The 7983-nt window shown below is 40.8% G+C and overlaps 1 long non-coding RNA gene and 1 other non-coding gene across 2 annotated transcripts; one reads left to right on the top strand and one right to left on the bottom strand.

Annotated features, from left to right (window-relative positions):
* Positions 1 to 2847: 2847 nt before the first annotated feature.
* LOC139371342 (uncharacterized) lies at positions 2848 to 4085 on the bottom strand. The gene is made up of 3 exons (XR_011627224.1): positions 4018 to 4085; positions 3487 to 3700; positions 2848 to 3281 (listed from the first exon to the last, which is right to left on the bottom strand). It is a non-coding gene; the product is annotated as an uncharacterized lncRNA (long non-coding RNA).
* Positions 4086 to 5674: 1589 nt separating this feature from the next.
* Positions 5675 to 5747, top strand: trnav-aac (transfer RNA valine (anticodon AAC)). The gene has a single exon. It is a non-coding gene; the product is annotated as a tRNA-Val (tRNA).
* Positions 5748 to 7983: the final 2236 nt, after the last annotated feature.

Raw genomic sequence — 7983 nt, 5'->3', positions numbered from 1 at the left:
AGAACTTGCACAATTGGTGGCTGACTAAATACTTTTTTGCCCCACTGTATATGTATATGTGTGTGTGTATATGTGTATAGTGTCTAGTTTGAGAAATAGACGCCTCACAAGTCCTCAACTGGCAGCTTCATTAAATAGTACCTGCAGAACACCCATCTCAATATCAACAGGGAAGAGGCGACTCCGTGATGCTGGCCTTCTAGGCAGTGTTCCTCTGTCCAGTGTCTGTGTTCTTTTGCCCATTTTAATCTTGTTTTATTGGCCAGTCTGAGATATGGCTTTTTCTTTGCAACTCTGCCTAGAAGGCCAGCATCCCGGAGTTGCCTCTTCACTGTTGGTGTTGAGACTGGTGTTTTGCGGGTACTATTTAATGAGGCTGCCAGTTGAGGACTTGTGACCCCAAAATAATGTGCTTTTCTTTCAAAAGCAAGGACATTTAAGTGACCCCAAACTTTTGAACGGTAATATATATACATATACATATATATACGTACATACAGTACCAGTCAAAAGTTTAGAAACACCTACTCATTCTAGGGTTCTTTATTTGTACTATTTTCTACATTGTAGAATAATCACCTCACAGAAGGCCACATGGTTTCACATGGGTTCTCTTCACACTCCAACAGGTTTGTTGTTCTGACCATAGAAATAGAATAAACTACTTCTATAGTTCACACATCAGTAGCAGCATGAGTGTTAGAGATCAAATCAGTTACATTTAGATAATACTGTGGCTTCTGTCTCATCCTCAGTTTAGATCTTAGGCCCTCATCTTCACACTCATTTCTCTCTATCTGCATCTTTCACTCTCTTTTTCTCCTCTCCAATTGTCAAAACTCCTCTCCCTCCATTCACCTTATCTATCTCCTATTCTCTCTGCTGTAAACTGCAGCTTCATATGTTTACTCAGCTATAAAGAGAGAGAAAGGATGACAATAATAATGATTATTATTACAAAAAATGTATCACCAGACACACCCAAATACACGCGCGCACACACAGCGTTTCCCCATCCTGTGTGTACCGTATCTCATAGAGTCCTCCTACCTTGAATATCTGGAAGGTGACAGTGAAGGAGAGAGTTCAACCTTTCCGACAGTGGCCCAGGTTACAGAGGGGGAGTGACACACTACAGCCCCCAACGCTGCATCCTCACTCTGCCCACGACCTGGAGGAGGGGGGAGGTGAAAAAAAGGGGGGTAGAGAAAATGGAAAGGGGTTTGAAAACTGTTCTTCCCAGAAATAATAAAGGGCTGCCTGTCACCATTCATGCTCAGAGGGAGACAGCAGGGTATTCCTTTTGAGTCAGGAAACAACTTCTACATAGTGACCCTTGAATGTATTGTCTGCAACATTTGCTCACATGACATTTCAATCAGCTGTTTGACTTCACTTACCGGCATGTCAACTAAGCAGGATCACAGTCAAAAGGATTGTGAGGTTCTCGTGCCTTATGACTGGACACCAACTTCTAATGTAGGGTACTAACATTGTCCAGTCAACACAATGCACAAATAAAACAGTTGCACACATACAGTTGAAGTTGGAAGTTTACATACAGTTAGGTTGGAGTCATTAAAACTAGTTTTTCAACCACTCCACAAATTTCTTTATAACAAACTATAGTTTTGGCAAGTCGGTTAGAAAATCTAGTTTGTGCATGACACAATCATTGCAATTTTTTACAGACAGGTTATTTCACTTATAATTCACAGTATCACAATTCCAGTGGGTCAGAAGTTTACATACACTAAGTTGACTGTGCCTTTAAACAGCTTGGAAAATTCCAGAAAATTATGTCATGACTTTAGAAGCTTCTGATAGGCTAATTGACATAATTTGTGTCAATTGTAGGTGTACCTGTAAATGTATTTCAAGGCCTACCTTCAAACTCAGTGCCTCTTTCTTGACATCATGGGAAAATCAAAAGTCAGCAAAGACCTAAAATACATTTTTGTAGACCTCCACAAGTCTGGTTCATCCTTGGCAGCAATTTCCAAATGCCTGAAGGTACCACGTTCATCTGTACAAACAATAATACGCAAGTATAAACACCATGGGACCACGCAGCCATCATACCGCTCAGGAAGGAGACGCGTTCTGTCTCCTAGAGATTAACGTACTTTGGTGCGAAAAGTGCAAATCAATCCCAGAACAACAGCAAAGGACGTTGTGAAGATGCTGGAGGAACCAGGTACAAAAGTATCTATATCCACAGGAAAAAGCAGTCCGATATCGACATAACCTGAAAGGCCGCTCAGCAAGGAAGAAGCCACTGCTCCAAAACCACTATAAAAAAGCCAGACTATGGTTTGCAACTGCACATGGGGACAAAGATCGTACTTTTTGGAGAAATGTCTTCTGGTCTGATGAAACAAAAATATAACTGTTTGGCCATAATGACCATTGTTATGTTTGGATGAAAAATGGGGAGGCTTGCAAGCCGAAGACCACCATCCCAACCGTGAAGCACGGGGATGGCAGCATCATGTTGTGGGGGTGCTTTGCTGCAGGAGGGCCTGGTGCACTTCACAAAATAGATGGCATCATGAGGAAATAAAATTATGTGGATATATTGAAGCAACATCTCAAGACATCAGTCAGGAAGGTAAAGCTTGGTCGCAAATGGGTCTTCCAAATGGACAAGGACCCCAAGCATACTTCCAAAGTTGTGGCAAATTGGCTAAAGGACAACAAAGTCAAGGTATTGGAGTGGCCATCACAAAGCCCTGACCTCAATCCTATAGAAAATTTGTGGGCAGAACTGAAAAAGCGTGTGTGAGAAAGGAGGCCTACAAACCTGACTCAGTTACACCAGCTCTGTCAGGAGGAATTGGCCAAAATTCACCCAACTTATTGTGGGAAGCTTGTGGAAGGCTACCCGAAACGTTTGACCCAAGTTAAACAATTTAAAGGCAATAATACCAAATACTAATTGAGTGTATGTAAACTTCTGACCTACTGGGAATGTGATGAAAGAAATTAAAGCTGAAATAAATCATTCTCTCTACTATTATTCTGACATTTCACATTCTTAAAATAAAGTGGTGATCCTAACTGATCTAAAACAGAGAATGTTTACTCAGATTAAATGTCAGGAATTGTGAAAAACTGAGTTTAAATGAATTTGGCTAAGGTATATGTAAACTTCCGTATACAGCCCCGTCGACAAGCTTCACATATCCTGTCTGGCATCATGGGCAGGTAGGAGGAGTCGATGTTTGGCAGAATCCTCACATCCTTTACAGTCACCTCCTCCAGAGAACACTCATTTAATACTGGAAATGTGGAGAGAGAAGAGAGGGGGAAAGAAAAGAGTTGAAATGGGAAAAGGAAGAGAAGGCGAGAGAGAAGAGAAATAAGGTTGAGGCAGCAGTTTAAGTAACATTAATCTAATCCATCTATCTAATACAATTATTGTGTCAGTGGAACTAGTATTGGCTCTCAAATGAGTTGTCAGTAGTGGCCATCTGGCCCTCATACCTTTGAGCACAGTGAGGTGCTTCCCAAAGACAGTCATCTGCTTACAGCAAACAGGGTCTCCATGATGGTGCAGCAGTCTAGGGCCCTGCATCTCACTGCTAGAGGCATCACTACAGACCCTGGATCGATTCCAGGCTGCATCACAACTGGCCGTGATTGGGAGTCCCATAGGGCGGCGCACAATTGGCCCAGCAACGTCCGGGTTAGGGTTTGGCTGGGGTAGGCAGTCATTGTAAATAAGAATTTGTTCTTAACAGACTTGCACAGTTAAAAAAACATTTTGGGTGGTAGCACTGTCAGAGCGGTGCTCACTGATGAGGAGGGGGGGGGGGGGGGGGGGGGTGCTAAGTTAAGTCTGAGATGCTTTAAGTTAATAAACATAGATAACTGATTCAAATCCATATCTAATATGGCCAAAGAGAGTGTATCAAGGCTTTGGCAATGATGTGGTGTTGACAAGTGTGGGTGTGTGTACCCTGTGCTTTGAAGGTGTTGAGGTGTGTGTGGAGGGGTGGGGGGGGGGGGACTCACTGCTGTAGGATGCTACGGTAGCCATGTTCCTGAACCACCGCCTCTCTCTTCCACACCCTCACCATCACCTGGACAAACACACACAATATGCAGATAATGAGCCCCTCAAAGATGTCATTCTTCACACTTCATTTAAAACCTTCCAAGGGTACTCTATGAATCGCTGATCTCTATGAAAAATGTGAAGACCTTGTTCACAAGACTGAAGTTTTGCCCAGCCCCTAACTCACACAATTGACAAGTCACATTTATTTACATTTATTTATTATGCAGTTTATTTTACAAACATGTATTAATCAAGGCAGAGCCCCCCAGTTACCCATGTGGGCCCCCTATCTCCTCTCCTACCCCATCTGATGATTAGCAGAGCTGCATTAGACAGTGAGAGTGGGCTCCTGAGTCCTCCTGTCGTTGGCAGTTGCAGTAAAAAAAAAAACATAATATATACTACATATAATATATACAGTATATATTTCCTTTTTGTTAAAACATTTGTTACATTTGCTTAGTATTGGGGCTCCCCACAGGCCTGGGTCCAGGGGTCTCAGCCCTGGTAAGCCTGTGCATACATTCGGCCCTGGACATATAGAAAAGAAAGACACCAAAGTTCCACAACCAACACACAACACGAATAACACATGCAATGCCAGTCCCCTCAACCTTAGTATCGTGGTCAGTCTGTATCCATGCCTGTCACACTGGGGTTCAATTCCCTGACTGAAACCAGACTTTTGCCCTTCCATGGATATCATTCGCGATTTGACTGTTTTCAGAAAGTAAGCGGTGTAAAAATGTTTTTTCACACTTCCCAGGTGAATAAGGAAAAGTTATGTAAAATGTAACAGATTAAAACTTTATTTTTACATTTTGGTACTAAACAAACAGAGCTGTACTGACGGTTCGCCATCTTGCCCAGAAAAAGTATAGTTCATCTAGCTAGCTGTGTAGCTCACATGATAACACAATCCCTTCGTCAGAAGAGCACTGCTTATAAACAATTGTGAGGATTGTCTAAATGATCCGCGTAGTCACGGCCCCATTGTATAATCGCTTGTTAGTATAAATATTTTCGTACCTATTGAGTGAGTTAAGTAGGCAATGCTGTGGCCAAGTGTAGTGGCGAGTGTCTCGGGGTCTTTCAGAAAAATCATTAGGCATATCATGGTCATGTTCAGGGCACATAACATAAAACATTTTAAAATGTTTTGCATGTGTTTCTTATTGGGCAATCTTCAGGTTGTCCCTCCCAGTTTCGACTTGTTTTGTTCCCAGCGTATATGACCCAGATGAACGTCATCAAAGTTGTTGAAGGACACCGAACCTGCAATAGTAGCCAAAATTGTAATCATATTCAGTTGTGGTTTTGTTTGTAGGTTACACCTCAATATCAAAGTAACCTGAAAGGCTTCGGAATTGGCCGATTTAATGCCAGTCCACTCAACCTTGTCTGTATCCATGCCTGTCACACTGGTGTTCAATTCCCCGACGGAGAGGCCAGACATTTGCCCTTCCTTACTAGCGTTTAACCATTTTATTTATAAAAAATGTTTTGGTCATACTTACAATATGTTCTATTTCTATAGGGTTTAGTATCTCACCTGGCTATTAAGGGTAGTGGGGTTGTGGTCACAATCATTATTTGTCGCTGCTTAAATCAGTTTCCGTAGTGTAGTGGTTATCACGTTCGCCTAACACGCGAAAGGTCCCCGGTTCGAGACCGGGCGGAAACACTTTTTCATACCATTAGGTGGTTATCAATTAAAACGTCACATTGAGGTCCACATGCTGTTTCCACGTTTTAATATTTTATTTTTTGTATTTATTTAACTATGCAAGTCAGTTAAGAACAAATTATTATTTACAATGACTGCCTACCAAAAGGCAAAAGGCCTCCTGCGGGGAAGGGCCCTGGGATTAAAAAAATAAATACAATATATATAAGGGACAAAACACACATCACAACAAGAGAGACATACAACACTACATAAAGAGAGACCTAAAGACAACAACTTGACAAGGCAGCAACACTTGACAACACAACATAACAACAACATGTTAGCAACACAACATGGTAGCAGCACAAAAACATGGTACAAACACTATTGGGCAAAGTCAACAGCACAAAGGTCAAGAAGGTAAAGACAACAATACATCATACAAAGCAGCCACAACTGTCAGTAAGAGTGTCCATGCCTGAGTCTTTGAATGAAGAGATTGAGATAAAACTGTCCAGTTTGAGTGTTTGTTGCAGATCATTCCATTCCATTCCAGCTGCAGCAAACTGAAAAGAGGAGCAACCCAGGGATGTGTGTGCTTTGGGGACCTTTAATAGAATGTGACTGGCAGAACTGGTGTTGTATGTGGAGAATGAGGGCTGCAGTAGATATCTCAGATAGGGGGGAGTGAGGCCTAAGAGGGTTTTATAAATAAGCATCAACCAGTGGGTCTTGCAATGGGTATACAGAGATGACCAGTTTACAGAAGAGTATAGAGTGCAGTGGAGCATTGGTGGCAAATTTGATGGCCGAATGGTAAAAAACATCTAGCCGCTAGAGATCACCCTTACCTGTCGATCTATAAATTATGTCTCCGTAATCTAGCATGGGTAGGATGGTCATCTGAATCAGGGTTAGTTTGGCAGCTGCGGTGAAAGAGGAGTGATTACAATAGAGGAAACCAAGTCTAGATTTAACTTTAGCCTGTAGCTTTGATATGTGCTGGGAGAAGGACAGTGCTCTTCTCCCAAGTACTTGTATGCGGTGACTACCTCAAGCTCTAAACCCTCAGAGGTAGAGGTAGTAATAACACCTGTGGGAAGAGGGGAATTCTTCTTACCAAACCACATGACCTTTGTTTTGGAGGTGTTCAGAACAAGGTTAAGGGTAGAGAAAGTTTGTTGGACACTAAGAAAGCTCTGTTGTAAAGCATTTAACACAACATCTGGGGAGAGGCCAGCTGAGTATAAGACTGTATCACCTGCATATAAATGGATGAGAGAACTTCCTACTGCCTGAGCTATGTTGTTAATGTAAATTGGAAAGAGGGTGGGGCCTAGGATAGAGCCTTGGGGTACTCCCTAGGTGACAGGCAGTGGCCAAGACAGCAGATTTTCTGACTTTATACACTGTATTTAGCTCTATCAGAGTTATACAGCAAGTAACTGCATGCTTTTCATGATCAATAAACATCAATAATGTATTTGGGTTAATGACGTATAAGATTTTCAAAAGTGAAAAAAATGTGAAAAGGGAAAACTGTTTAATTTGAGACACTTTAATGTACCCTTGAGTGTTACCTATGCACTTTCAGAGCTTGTCGCAAAACACATTTTTTATGCTATTGTTAAATTGACCTCCTAAAAGGAAATTCAGTGCCACCATGAAATAAAAATATATATAAATTATACTGTATCTTTGTTTTTTCACTTTTCACTGGACCACCCCTCATTTTGAATGACTGTCAACTACAATTTTTGTTAAATAAATGAGAAAAATTAATTTCTGTAAAATGTTATGGTTTTCTCTTATAGACTGAGCTTCTTTCTGCATTTTTAAAACAATAACATATTCGAATTGTTTTTTAAAACATTAATAACACTGGTTGTACCAAATTATCATTGCCGGTCACACCGCATGAGTATTTTGTTATGGTGTAATGTTTTAGACAGATCTCTCTCTATTTCCCTCTTAATCAAACACACACACATTGCAGGTTAACATGGTTTCTTATTCAACAACAACAATGCCTTTAATGCTTCGTGAAATACCACAAAAGTGACTCAAATGAGTATCACACAGAAACATTTCATCATGAACATGACAATAAACTTCTAAAAACAGGATTAAAATTGTGCATTATGATGAATTCTTCAAACAATGTTAAAAATAGTGTTAAGAATCATTGTAATAAATGAATATTAAAGATACTGAAATACAGACATTTAATATTCAAACATTAAAATATAAA

The sequence above is a fragment of the Oncorhynchus clarkii genome, chromosome 2 (genome assembly GCF_045791955.1).
Source record: "Oncorhynchus clarkii lewisi isolate Uvic-CL-2024 chromosome 2, UVic_Ocla_1.0, whole genome shotgun sequence".
Lineage (NCBI taxonomy): Eukaryota > Metazoa > Chordata > Actinopteri > Salmoniformes > Salmonidae > Oncorhynchus > Oncorhynchus clarkii.
This window is presented reverse-complemented; position numbering and strand designations above follow the sequence as displayed.